The sequence below is a fragment of the Eschrichtius robustus genome, chromosome 1, assembly GCF_028021215.1.
Source record: "Eschrichtius robustus isolate mEscRob2 chromosome 1, mEscRob2.pri, whole genome shotgun sequence".
Taxonomy (NCBI): domain Eukaryota; kingdom Metazoa; phylum Chordata; class Mammalia; order Artiodactyla; family Eschrichtiidae; genus Eschrichtius; species Eschrichtius robustus.
The window spans coordinates 167,624,082-167,638,019 of NC_090824.1; the positions used below are offsets into that span (position 1 = coordinate 167,624,082).

General features: G+C 42.4%; 1 protein-coding gene and 1 pseudogene across 4 annotated transcripts in view; one reads left to right on the forward strand and one right to left on the reverse strand.

The window, feature by feature from the left end:
* MTHFS (methenyltetrahydrofolate synthetase) overlaps positions 1-13,938 on the forward strand; it is a 316,186-nt gene that overhangs the window by 62,329 nt on the left and 239,919 nt on the right. The window lies entirely within an intron of this gene.
* LOC137767648 (uncharacterized) lies at positions 609-9,241 on the reverse strand (annotated as a pseudogene).

Below are 13,938 nucleotides of genomic sequence, written 5' to 3' on the forward strand. Positions count from 1 at the left end.
ACTTTTATAAGCCTTCTGATTAGCAGAGCATGCTACACAGTACATGCATGCTAAAATTTTACCATGAGAATTATAGTTCTCATCTCAAACTAGTGACTTGCCTGTTACCCATATTTATATATATTTCATTTCATCCATTTGCTTTTTTGGGTTTACTGGGCGAATAGCATTTTCCTTACAATATAAGCATCTGATCTGAGGTTTTTCATACTGAGAACACTGAGATTTCAGTTTGAAGATACTCTGAAATCCTAAGAGTAGCATACCCCGACCACCCTCTAATAGCTAGCTTGTTTGTATAGGCAGGAGGATTCATCTCTCCATTTTAGATGAATAGATATTTTGTGAAAGATCTTAGAATTGCTTGCCTCATCATTTACTGGGGAAAATCTTATAGGAAGTGGCCTTTAGGGACACTTCTACTTGGAAAATTACAATACTAGTACACATCTTAAGTTAAAAAACACTTAAGACCTTTCGAGTGTACATTTTAATCAGCATATTACATAAAAAAGAATCTTGATTTTTAAAATGAACCTTTTTAGTACTGTAACATGATGGGTTTAATTGAACAGTTGGAACATAATATGGTAACTACACTGTACTGTTTAATTCACAGCTGTAGGAAAATGTTTGATTTTTAAAACATAACCAAGATGAGACTGTAGATTTATGAGCAGTAAAATATTAGAAAACAGTGAATGAATAAATAAGATGCTTTTCCATCCGTGGCCATTCATTATTTTGCTTTTAGGAACCTGGAAGAAATTGTCTTCTTTGAGTTTCAAATGTTCTGGTAAATCTAGTCGTTTCTTAGCTTCCTCAATATCACCTTGAATTGCTGAAATAAGTGACTCTAAAGAATCAAAGTTCTTTTCTGGTCTGAGGTAGCCGACGACGGCCACATTGAGAAGTTCCCCATAGAAGTCCTCTTTGAAAGTATGCATGATATGAGTTTCCATGGACTTTTTTGTATTCTTGTAGTATGGGTTCCATCCTATGCTCACCACCATCTTATGGACGTCTCCGCTTCCAACACTTGACCCAACCATGATAAATGCCAGTGGATACATCAGCTGGAAGATTATCTATTACTTGTTAAGGAAAGTTAGCTGTGGGGATGCCCAGCTGCTTGGAGCTGCGACCGAAGCCCCGCACCACCTGGCCGCGGCAGAAGTACGGCAGGTGCCTCATGACGCCGTCAGCTCGGGGTGCGGGCTGCGGTCCAGCCTGCGCGTCCGGCGGAGCCGCCATCGAGGCGGTGCCCGGACCCGCTGGGGGACACGGGCGGGAGCTCCGCAGGCCGGGCGGCGGGGCGAGCGCACAGGGGTACAACTGGCCGAGCGGCGCGGACGACACGCCCCGGCGAGACCCTCACGACGCTGACCGAACAGAAGATGCGGGGCGACTCAGAGGCTGCGTCTGGGCTCCGGAACGCCGGCGACCTCGGAAGTCCCTACCTATACTTTTAGTCTTAAAGTGATATGTTTAAAAATCATACTTTAGAAGTAAACAATTGTTTCAGTGGTGAATCAGATCCCAAGGAGTTCACTATTAAAAATGGTGAACATTTGGTTTATCACTGAGAAATAATCTCTTTAGGATTGAAATGCAATAAGTGTTTATTTCCTCTCAAGAACAGAGATAACGAGTACTATATTATTCTGAAGATCTGGGTTGGATACTTGTGGACATTGATGTTGGAGAATAGATAGATCCTATAAGTCCTAAATATTTGCTGTTCCTCAAATCTAACAAGAAGATAAGGTAGCCAGTGCTACTCCCTGTAGTAATGCTTAATATTGATATAAGACCCAGCGGACAATGGAGATACCTGTGTGGCGAGCCACCTCCTCCACTCCATCCTCCACGCTTCCATGCGTTATCGTCGTAAAATATATAACTCTGCTTATATCACTTGCCTGCTTAACAGCTTTTGATGGTTCTCTGTTGCCCAAAGAATAAGGTGTAAACCCCTGGCTAGCATCTAGGACCCTTTCTAACTTGACTACAACCTCCCTTCATAACTCTCTCTCCCTCTTTCTCTCTCAACGCACACACACACACACCTCATTTCTTCTAGACCAATAATTCTAGTTACATCAGAATCCCATATTCTGGGTAAGAGCTAGATTAGATCATTATACAGTTGGCTATTAGAATGCATCTAGAATAAGAGAGCTGTGTTAACAGCAGGTGGTTCAGGAATGGGAGATCTCAATGAGGCACCAAAATGTTCTCGAAAGTGACTTATCGATTGCCTGTGGATCTTTTTTTTTTTTTTTTTTTTCACACACACACACTGTATTTTATTTTTACAAGAGATAAATAGACTGACACCAAGCATTGTACATGGATGACCACAACAAAAGCAACAATGATTGCAATTACCAAACATGAAACACACTCATACTATGTCATAATATTGACATTCAGTCCAGTAATCCTCCACTGTAACAGCTCCTTTACTTTGCAGTGAAAATTGATTTGTATATTCTATGCCTCTGAGTCCTTGTGAGATTTTTTTTTTTTTTAATTCAGACAGAAAGTCACAGAAATTATACTCATCCTCATCAGTTCACTCAGTCCCATGTAACTGATTTTTTTTTCATCTTGATCTTTTGTTAGCACTTTTATGAGTTCATCAGTTTTTCATTAGAGTTCTGAAAATGCTTATTCATTCAGTTCAGCAGTACAGTCAGTTACCAGAAACCTGTACTTGTCAGAGTCTTTTCCATGAATTTCTTGAAGATGAAAGCCTTTTATAGGAACATATTTGCAAAAGCATCAGAGTACACCCAGAACTGTCTGTAAATGACAAAAGACTTAAAAATGACCACTGTTAAAGATTTGATGAAAGTTCATAATAATGCAGTTGACAAGAAAATTAGTTATTTCTGAGATATACATTTTAAAGTAATAACTAGGATTATTACTTACAACATTATACCAGAACATATAAGATTTTTAGAAATTTCATGTAATGTCTGAAACGTTTATATTAACATATTTCCATACATATTTCCATACAAATACAAATATAAGATTTTTAGAAATTTCATATAATGTCTGAAACATTTATATTAACATATTTCCATACAAATAACCCAATGAAAGTATAGTATTAGTTGTTTTGTTTGTTTGTTTTTTTATACTGCAGGTTCTTATTAGGCATCAATTTTATACACATCAGTGTATACATGTCAATCCCAATCGCCCAATTCAGCACACCACCATCCCCACCCCACCGCAGTTTTCCCCCCTTGGTGTCCATATGTCCATTCTCTACGTCTGTGTCTCAACTTCTGCCCTGCAAACTGGCTCATCTGTACCATTTTTCTAGGTTCCACATACATGCATTAATATACGATATTTGTTTTTCTTTTCTTTTTTTTTAAATTTATTTATTATTTATTTTTGGGGGCTGCGCGGCGGGCAATGCGGGATCTTAGTTCCCCGACCAGGGATCGAACCCGTGCCTCCTGCTGTGGAAGCATGGAGTCTTTTTTTTTTAAACATCTTTATTAGAGTATAATTGCTTTACAATGGTGTGTCAGTTTCTGCTTTATAACAAAGTGAATCAGCTATACATATACATATGTCCCCATATCTCTTCCCTCTTGCATCTCCCTCCCTCCCACCCTCCCTATCCCACCCCTCTAGGTGGTCACAAAACACCGAGCTGATCTCTCTGTGCTATGCGGCTGCTTCCCACTAGCTATCTATTTTACGTTTGGTAGTGTATATATGTCCATGCCACTCTCTCACTTTGTCCCAGCTTACCCTTCCCCCTCCCCGTATCCTCAAGTCCATTCTCTAGTAGGTCTGCATCTTTATTCCCATCTTGCCCCTAGGTTCTTCTGACCATTTTTTTTTAGATTCCATATATATGTGTTAGCATACAGTATTTGTTTTTCTCTTTCTGACTTACTTCACTCTGTATGACAGACTCTAGGTCCATCCACCTCACTACAAATAACTCAATTTCGTTTCTTTTTATGGTTGAGTAATATTCCATTGTATATATGTGCCACATCTTCTTTATCCATTCATCTGTTGATGGACACTTAGGTTGCTTCCATGTCCTGGTTATTGTATTGAATTATGTCCTGGGTATTGTATTGAATTATGGTTTTCTCAGGGTATATGCCCAGTGGTGGGATTGCTGGGTCGTATGGTAATTCTATTTTTAGTTTTTGAAGGAACCTCCATACTGTTCTCCATTGTGGCTGTATCAATTTACATTCCCACCAACAGTGCAAGAGTGTTCCCTTTTCTCCACACCCTCTCCAGCATTTATTGTTTCTAGATTTTTTGATGATGGCCATTCTGACCGGTGTGAGATGATATCTCATTGTAGTTTTGATTTGCATTTCTCTAATGATTAATGATGTTGAGTATTCAATCATGTGTTTGTTGGCAATCTGTATATCTTCTTTGGAGAAATGTCTATTTAGGTCTTCTGCCCATTTTTGGATTGGGTTGTTTGTTTTTTTGATATTGAGCTGCATGAGTTGCTTGTATGTTTGGGAGATTAATCCTTTGTCGGTTGCTTCATTTGCAAATATTTTCTCCCATTCTGAGGGTTGTCTTTTCGTCTTGTTTATGATTTCCTTTGCTATGCAAAAGATTTAAGTTTCATTAGGTCCCATTTGTTTATTTTTGTTTTTATTTCCATTTCTCTAGGAGGTGGGTCAAAAAGGATCTTGCTGTGATTTATGTCATAGAGTGTTCTGCTTATGTTTTCCTCTGTTTGATGGTGTATGGCCTTATATTTAGGTCTCTAATCCATTTTGAGTTTATTTTTATGTATGGTGTTAGGGAGTGTTCTAATTTCATTCTTTTACATGTAGCTGTCCAGTTTTCCCAGCACCACTTATTGAAGAGGCTGTCTTTTCTCCACTGTATATTCTTGCCTCCTTTATCAAAGATAAGGTGACCATATGTGCGTGGGTTTATCTCTGGGCTTTCTATCCTGTTCCATTGATCTATATTTCTGTTTTTGTGCCAGTATCATACTGTCTTGATTACTGTAGCTTTGTAGTATAGTCTGAAGTCAGGGAGCCTGCTTCCTCCAGCTCCATTTTTCTTTCTCAAGATTGCTTTGGCTATTTGGGGTCTTTTGTATTTCCATACAGATTGTGAAATTTTTTGTTCTAGTTCTGTGAAAAATGCCATTGGTAGTTTGATAGGGATTGCATTGAATCTGTAGATTGCTTTGGGTAGTAGAGTCCTTTTCACAATGTTGATTCTTCCAATCTAAGAACATGGTATATCTCTCCATCTATTTGTATCATCTTTAACTTCTTTCATCAGTGTCTTATAATTTTCTGCATACAGGTCTTTTATCTCCTTAGGTAGGTTTATTCCTAGATATTTTATTCTTTTTGTTGCAATGGTAAATGGGAGTGTTTACATAATTTCTCTTTCAGATTTTTCGTCGTTAGTGTATAGGAATGCAAGAGATTTCTGTGCATCAATTTTGTATCCTGCTACTCTACCAAATTCATTGATTAGCTCTAGTAGTTTTCTAGTAGCATCTTTAGGATTCTCTATGTATAGTGTCATGTCATCTGCAAACAGTGACAGCTTTACTTCCTCTTTTCCAATTTGGATTCCTTTTATTTCTTTTTCTTCTCTGATTGCTGTGGCTAAAACTTCCAAAACTATGTTGAATAATAGTGGTGAGAGTGGGCAACCCTGTCTTGTTCCTGATCTTAGTGGAAATGGTTTCAATTTTTCACCATTGAGAATGATGTTGGCTGTGGGTTTGTCATATATGACCTTTATTATGTTGAGGAAAGTTCCCTCTATGCCTACTTTCTGGAGGGTTTTTATCATAAATGGGTGTTGAATTTTGTCGAAAGCTTTCTCTGCATCTATTGAGATGATCATATGGTTTTTCTCCTTCAGTTAATTAATATGGTGTATCACATTGATTGATTTGCATATATTGAAGAATCCTTGCATTCCTGGGATAAACCCCACTTGATCATAGTGTATGATCCTTTTAATGTGCTGTTGGATTCTGTTTGCTAGTATTTTGTTGAGGATTTTTGCATCTATGTTCATCAGTGATATTGGCCTGTAGTTTTCTTTCTTTGTGACATGTCTGGTTTTGGTATCAGAGTGATGGTGGCCTCGTAGAATGAGTTGGGGAGTGTTCCTCCCTCTTCTATATTTTGGAAGAGTTTGAGAAGGATAGGTGTTCGCTCTTCTCTAAAAGTTTGATAGAATTCGCCTGTGAAACCGTCTGCTCCTGGGCTTTTGTTTGTTGGAAGATGTTTAATCACAGTTTCAATTTCAGTGCTTGTGATTGGTCTGTTCATATTTTCTATTTTTTCCTGGTTCAGTCTCAGAAGGTTGTGCATTTGTAAGAATTTGTCCATTTCTTCCAGGTTGTCCATTTTATTGGCATATAGTTGCTTGTTGTAATCTCTCATGATCCTTTGTATTTCTGCAGTTTCAGTTGTTACTTCTCCTTTTTCATTTCTAATTCTATTGATTTGAGTCTTCTCCCTGTTTTTGTTGATAAGTCTGGCTAATGGTTTATCAATTTTGTTTATCTTCTCAAAGAACCAGCTTTTAGTTTTATTGATCTTTGCTATCGTTTCCTTCATTTCTTTTTCATTTTTTTCTGATCTGATCTTTATGATTTCTTTCCTTCTGCTAATTTTGGAGTTTTTTTGGTTCTTCTTTCTCTAATTGCTTTAGGTTTAAGGTTAGGCTGTTTATTTGAGACGTTTCTTGTTTCTTAAGGTAGGCTTGTATAGCTATAAACTTCCCTCTTAGAACTGCTTTTGCTGCATCCCATAGGTTTTGGGTCGTTGTGTTTTCATTGTCATTTGTTTCTAGGTATTTTTTGATTTCCTCTTTGATTTCTTCAGTGATCTCTTGGTTATTAAGTAGTGTGTTGTTTAGCATCCATGTGTTTGTATTTCTTACAGATTTTTTCCTGTAATTGATATCTGGTCTCATAGTGTTGTTGTTGGAAAAGATACTTGATACGATTTCAGTTTTCTTAAATTTACTGAGGCTTGATTTGTGACCCAAGATATGATCTGTCCTGGAGAATGTTTCATGAGCACTTGAGAAGAATGTGTATTCTGTTGTTTTTGGATGGAATGTCCTATAAATATCAATTAAGTCCATCTTTTTTAATGTATCATTTAAAGCTTGTGTTTCCTTATTTATTTTCATTTTGTATGATCTGTCCATTGGTGAAAGTGCGGTGTTAAAGTCCCCTACTATGATTGCGTTACTGTCGATTTCCCCTTTTATGGCTGTTAGTATTTGCCTTATGTATTGAGGTGCTCTATGTTGGGTGCATAAATATTTACAATTGTTATATCTTCCTCTTGGATTGATCCCTTGATTATTATGTAGTGTCCTTCTTTGTCTCTTGTAATAGTCTTTGTTTTAAAGTCTATTTTGTCTGATATGAGAATTGCTACTCCAGCTTTCTTTTGATTTCCATTTGCATGGAATATCTTTTTCCATCCCCTCACTTTTAGTCTGTATGTGTCCCTAGATCTGAAGTGGGCCTCTTGTAGACAGCATTTATACGGGTCTTGTTTTTGTATCCAATCAGCCAGTCTATGTCTTTTGGTTGGAGCATTTAATCCATTTACATTTAAGGTAATTATTGATATGTATGTTCCTATTACCATTTTCTTAATTGTTTTGGGTTTATTATTGTAGGTCTTTTCCTTCTCTTGTATTTCCTGCCTAGAGAAGTTCCTTCAGGATTTGTTGTAAAGCTGGTTTGGTGGTGCTGAATTCTCTTAACTTTTGCTTGTCTGTAAAGCTTTTAATTTCTCCGTCAAATCTGAATGAGATCCTTGCTGGGTAGAGTAATCTTGGTTGTAGGTTTTTCTCTTTCATCACTTTAAATATGTCCTGCTACTCCCTTCTGGCTTGCAGAGTTTCTGCTGAAAGATCAGCTGTTAACCTTATGGGGATTCCCTTATGTGTTACTTGTTGCTTTTCCCTTGCTGCTTTTAGTATTTGTTCTTTGTATTTAATTTTTGATAGTTTGATTAATATGTGTCTTGGCATGTTTCTCCTTGGATTTATCCTGTTTGGGACTCTCTGTGCTTCCTGGCCTTGATTAACTATTTCCTTTCCCATATTAGGGAAGTTTTCAACTATAATCTCTTCAAATATTTTCTCAGTCCCTTTCTTTTTCTCTTCTTCTTCTGGGACCCCTATAATTCGAATGTTGGTGCATTTAATGTTGTCATAGAGGTGTCTGAGACTGTCCTCAATTCTTTTCATTCTTTTTTCTTTATTCTGCTCTGCAGTAGTTATTTCCACTATTTTATCTTCCAGGTCACTTATCCATTCTTCTGCCTCAGTTATTCTGCTATTGATCCCTTCTAGAGAATTTTAAATTTCATTTATTGTGTTGTTCATCACTGTTTGTTTGCTCTTTAGTTCTTCTAGGTCCTTGTTAAACGTTTCTTGTATTTTCTCCATTCTATTTCCAAGATTTTGGATCATCTTTACTATCATTATTCTGAATTCTTTTTCAGGTAGACTGCCTGTTTCCTCTTCATTTGTTAGGTCTGGTGGGTTTTTGCCTTGCTCCTTCATCTGCTGTGTTTCTCTGTCTTCTCATTTTGCTTAACTTACTGTGTTTGGGGTCTCCTTTTCGCAGGCTGCAGGTTCGTAGTTTCCGTTGTTTTTGGTGTCTGTCCCCACTGGCTAAGGTTGGTTCAGTGGGTTGTGTAGGCTTCCTGGTGGAGGGGACTAGTGCCTGTGTTCTGGTGGATGAGGCTGGATCTTGTCTTTCTGGTGGGCAGGTCCACGTCTGGTGGTGTGTTTTGGGGTGTCTGTGGCCTTATGATTTTAGGCAGCCTCTGTGCTAATGGATGGGGTTGTGTTCCTGTCTTGCTAGTTGTTTGGCATAGGGTGTCCTGTACTGTAGCTTACTAGTCGTTGAGTGGAGCTGGGTCTTGGCATTGAGATGGAGATCTCTGGGAGATTTTCGCCATTTGATATTACGTGGAGCTGGGAGGTCTCTTGTGGACCAGTGTCCTGAACTTGGCTCTCCCACCTCAGTGGCACAGCCCTGACGCCTGGCTGTAGCACCAAGAGCCTGTCCTCCACACAGCTTTCTGTCCTCTATTTCCACACAGGTATTGCAGTCTACTTTGATGTCTGAATGTTGAGTCTGATCAAGGAAGCTGTAAGTTCCACTTGCATGAGTTCTTTGAGCAGTTTCCTTACTCTGTAGCATCAATCCTTGGTGAGACAGGCAGAATCATTCGTCCATGAGCTGGAGATGGCGAAAGGGGGTGCTGGCGTCTCCCACGCTGTCCGCAACTTTGTTGGCAGGTCAGCCCCGCCCTGGCGCCCCTGCCTGGGCGGCAGGCTGGGTGCAGCTGCACGCGGTGCCCACCGCTGGGCCCGGACGGCCACTGCCAAGGGGTCAGGAGTGCAAGGTTCCTCGGTCCCGGGGTGCACAGTCCGCTCCTCCGCGCTCTGCCTGGTGGGAGGCTCGGAGTTCTCTAGCTCTGGACGCAGGGGCGGGGCGCGCGGCTGTCCCCTCCAGATGCGGGGTGCCCTGTTCGCTCCTTCCTCCTCCTGCCCGGGAGGGGCACGTGTGGGTCTGGTCGCGGCGGCCGCCTCTGCGGTTCGCGGGCTGGCGGAGCGTCCCTGCCCCACCGCGGGTGCAGCCGGGGGCTGGGGTGAAGCGAGAGGGATTCCCCTCCGCGAGTTTGGGCTTCCTCAACCAGCGCGGACCCCGGGCTCGGTCCGGTGCCGCCGCCGCGGCTGCGAGAACCACTTCACGGCAGCGCAACCTGTGCCACTGGCTCCGGCTGGAGGAGGCGGTGGCGGCGCTGCTCGCACGGGGACTCGAAGCGTGGACTCTACCACTGGACCGCCAGGGAAGTCCCGCCTGGGGGATCTTGTTAGATTGCAGATTCTGATTCAGTAGGTCCACAGTGGGACCTGAAATTCTGCATTTCTAACAAACCTTCAGGTGCTGCTGCTGGTTTGCTGTGCACTCTGAATAGCAAAGCCCTAAGCTTTTTAAAGTGCTGTTCAGGACGGCGGCCCTAGTCACAGGTAGCTCTTTAAATTTACATTGTTTAAAACTGAATAAAATTTAAGATTCACTTCTTTGGTCACCCTAGCCACATATCAAGTGCCTACTGTATTGAATAGCACAGGGATAAAACATTTCCAACACCGTAGAATGTTCTGTTAGACAGCACTGTTTTCTAGAGCACTGTTTTCCAGACTGTTTTCTACAGGTCACCTACTAAATCAGAATCTCGAGGGAGAGGGGACTGGAAATTCGCATTGTAAACAAGCACCCCAGTGGGTTCTTATGCATGCTAAAGTTATAGGAAAACTTTTACAGAGATCTAAAGTCTGATGTTTAGAGATAAGTCTAATGTGGGAATAGGTAAATATCAGAGACAGACACGGAGCAAGCAGCTCAGCTTAAATTGGAATGCCCTTCTTGTCAGCCATGGGAAGTATGTCCAGTTGTCTACAGGTGCAATAGGTTTCACCTGGTGGAGCTGACCTCTGACACCAGAGCCATGTAGGGTGGAAGAGGTATAAACCCCTCAAGCCAGGAGTGTTCTGCAGGTGTGCAGCCTGTCCCAGATGTGTTCTCTGATCCCACATGCCTCCTGGTCCACCAGGTGCTAACATCTGGTGAGGACTAGAGGCTGCATTCAGTTTGAGGGATGACTCTCAACCCAGGTTAAGTACAATCCAGAAATAGTTCTCTTCTTTTTCTTTAGATCTTTTGGATCTCCCTTTCCTGTGCAGCAACATATTTTGGGCAGATCCTCTAGTTTTTGGATCACCCTTCAGATATAAAAAGAAGTTCCATTCTCAGGTTTCAAAAAGTTCAGTCCAACCTTATATCAAAAGTTCACTTTCTCATCCAACTCCATGCTTGTTTCTTTCTTCCACTCGTGGGGAAGTGGGGAGAGGTCTCAGTGTGGTATTTCACTTCCCTTGCTCCTTTCTTCTGGCTCAGAAAGTTCTGACAATGGAGGAAAAGGACAAAGCTCACCTGAGTGGGCGCTGGTGTAACCTGGCCGTCAGTGCCTTCTGCATGCCAGATGCCCACTTATGGGCTATCTTTCATAGAGGCACTTTGTGAGAACCTCTTCTGGGACTGCGTGCACCGAACCACTCTCCCGCTCACCTCAGGTAGCCTCCTCCCGGCCCCTGCCCTCCAGAGGCACAGGGAGGGCAAGGAAAATGACACAGCATTCTCTATACCTGCAGAGTCCCTTATTTCAAAGAATCGTCTTAACCTCTTATCTTTTCTAATACAACCTGGAGATGGATGATTGTGGTGGCTAGTTGAAGAACCATGCTGGCTACCTTTTACCTGCTGGTAAAGCCGGCACGGGTATGTGTGTTGGACACCTCTTGTGCTGCTCCTCTGGGGCTGCTTTTTTCTCCAGCCATTGCTGCAGCAAACTGGCTGCCTACAGGTGAAGACAGCATCTCTCCTCACCTGCAGGGCTTCCCACCCTGGAATGTCATGTCTGACTAAGACCCTTGCAAGAGCCCTCTCAGTCATCCTGGCACATGTGCACACCTGGCAGTGCGGGGAAGTCAGCATCCCAAGGGGCAGTGCTTGACCAGTGCAGGTCAGGAGCCCGTGGATGAATTCTCTCCACTTCTAACCTTTGGGCAGACAATTCTGAGTTCTCTTCTGCATTGCTCCTCCGAGGATCACCAGGCTAGTAGCGTTGAACTTCCGTGACCTTTCTCTGCTTCCTCTTCTCAGTCCCCCATTCTTGTTTCTCGGGCCACTTCCCCAAATATACTTCTGCATGCATTTCCTTGTCCCAGGATCTGCTTTTCAGGGGACCAGGCTAAAACAACATGTCCATCACTTCTCTTTAGAATGTGTAGATACCTGTCACCATTGTCCCTGCCTTGGAGACTGCAGAAATTCCAGGGACAAGGAAAAGCCCCATGGAACAACATTTTACACATGGTAATTGTACATGGAGAGCTGACGGGCACAGACTGATCACCGAAGCGGAACTCCATGGTGGTTAGCAGTCTGCACGGCATTCCTGTTGATAGAAGTTCATGTTCTTGTTCTCGTTTTTGAATGGGGGTGATGTACAGTGGACAGATAAACCTTGATTTAGTTGTTGAAGAGAGCTCTCCAAAGGCAGGAGGTAAATTGGAGTCTACTGTCTGAGGTTACTTTGTGTCTGACTATATCAGCTATGGTCCTTTACTTCAAGCAGAGACCGAACTTAAGTAAGAGAAAAAGAGATATTGGAAGGAGCAGTGGGTGCTGTGATGAGCTGCCTGATCCCCCTTTAGGACTGAAATATGCTTTCCTCCAGCTGCCAGAATGTTGGCTGCTGGCAGCTCAGAGCTGAGGCCCTCGCCTGGAATTGCTCTTGGCTAAACAAAGTCATCTTTCCCAAGGTTAGCGCCCCTTCTCGGTGACAGCCCATACCCAGTGTCTGGTCATTGTAGAGGTACGAAGGCCTGGTTCCTTGCTTCAAGGCAGGCCGCCACTGAAGGGCCAGCCCAGCTGCAGCTCCCGTGGGACTGGCTGAAGCCTGTGCGCTGTGCACAGCTGCGTTGCAGTTCCAGTTCTCTCCCTGCCCGGTTCTGTTTCTTTCCCTCCCTCAAAGCCTTAGAGCATTCCTCAGTAAACTTCCTGCACACCAATCTCCAGCTCACTTTGTTTCCTGAGAAATCTGATACTGGGAGTTCACAGAACTGAAGGAAGAACTAAATGCACGAAGGACAGAAAACAGGGCAGCCCTGGGGATCCTAGTGGCAGAAACTTGTAAATCCTTTAGAGGGATGTCAGGGCATCTCTGCTCAATATTCAAATTCCTGGGAGGGAATATATGATGGGCTTGTTAAGGTCAGGAAGAAGGGCCCTGTGATTGCAGCCCCATCAGAACTACATGGAGCAGCAGACAAGAAAGAAAAACAGTCAGTGTCTTCTGGACCGTGGTCTCTGGAGTTTCCTTGGAGGGAGAAGCTGAATATGTTGGCTGAGGACTGGACCTCTAAGCAGAGGGTGCCATGGCTCACAGGTTGCCGAAGAACAGGGTGGCCCCTGACCCTGGGGCAGGAGCAAGTGGAAATAGAACCCTGGAAACTTTACCCGAAGTCCATCAGGGTGCGTCACCGAAACGGGAGACAGGTTTGCTGACTGGTTCTTGCTTGCTGGGTTGCTTCTTATAGGAGGAACATGTCCCGCAGGTGGACTGAGAATCCTGGGAGTTCTGCCAGGTTTGGTGGAGGGACCCTACCTCTGGGGGATGCATATGTAGCAGGCTTTTAAGGAGTGCTTTCTATGTACCAGGAACCACCAAACATTAACTTTCTTCTCCCTCTTGAGTTCAGAACCAGCTGAGGGACAGACACAGGGCTCAGACAGAGGGTAAGTCAAGTATCAGCTTTGTTTTTTTTAATTTTTATTGGAGTATAGTTGATTTACAATGTTGCGTTAGTTTCAGGTATATAGCAAAGTGAATCAATTATACATATACATGTATCCACTCTTCTTTTTTCTTTTTTTTTTCTTTTAAAGATTCTTTTCCCATGTAGGCCATTACAGAGTATTGAGTAGAGTCCCCTGTGCTATACAGCAGGTTATTATTAGTTATCTATTTTATATATATTAGTGTGTATATGTCAGTTCCAGTCTCCCAATTTATCCACACCTCCCACACCCCCATTATCCTCTGGTAACTGTAAGTTTGTTTTCTACATCTGTGACTCAGCTATTTTTTTTTTTAATTATTTACTTATTTAATTTTATTTATTTATTTATTTATTTATTTATTTATTTATTTATTTATTGGCTGTGTTGGGTCTTCGTTTTTCTGTGCGAGGGCTTTTCTCTATTTGCGGCAAGCGGGGGCCACTCGTCATCGCGGCGCGCGGGCCTCTCTTGTTGCGGAGCACAGG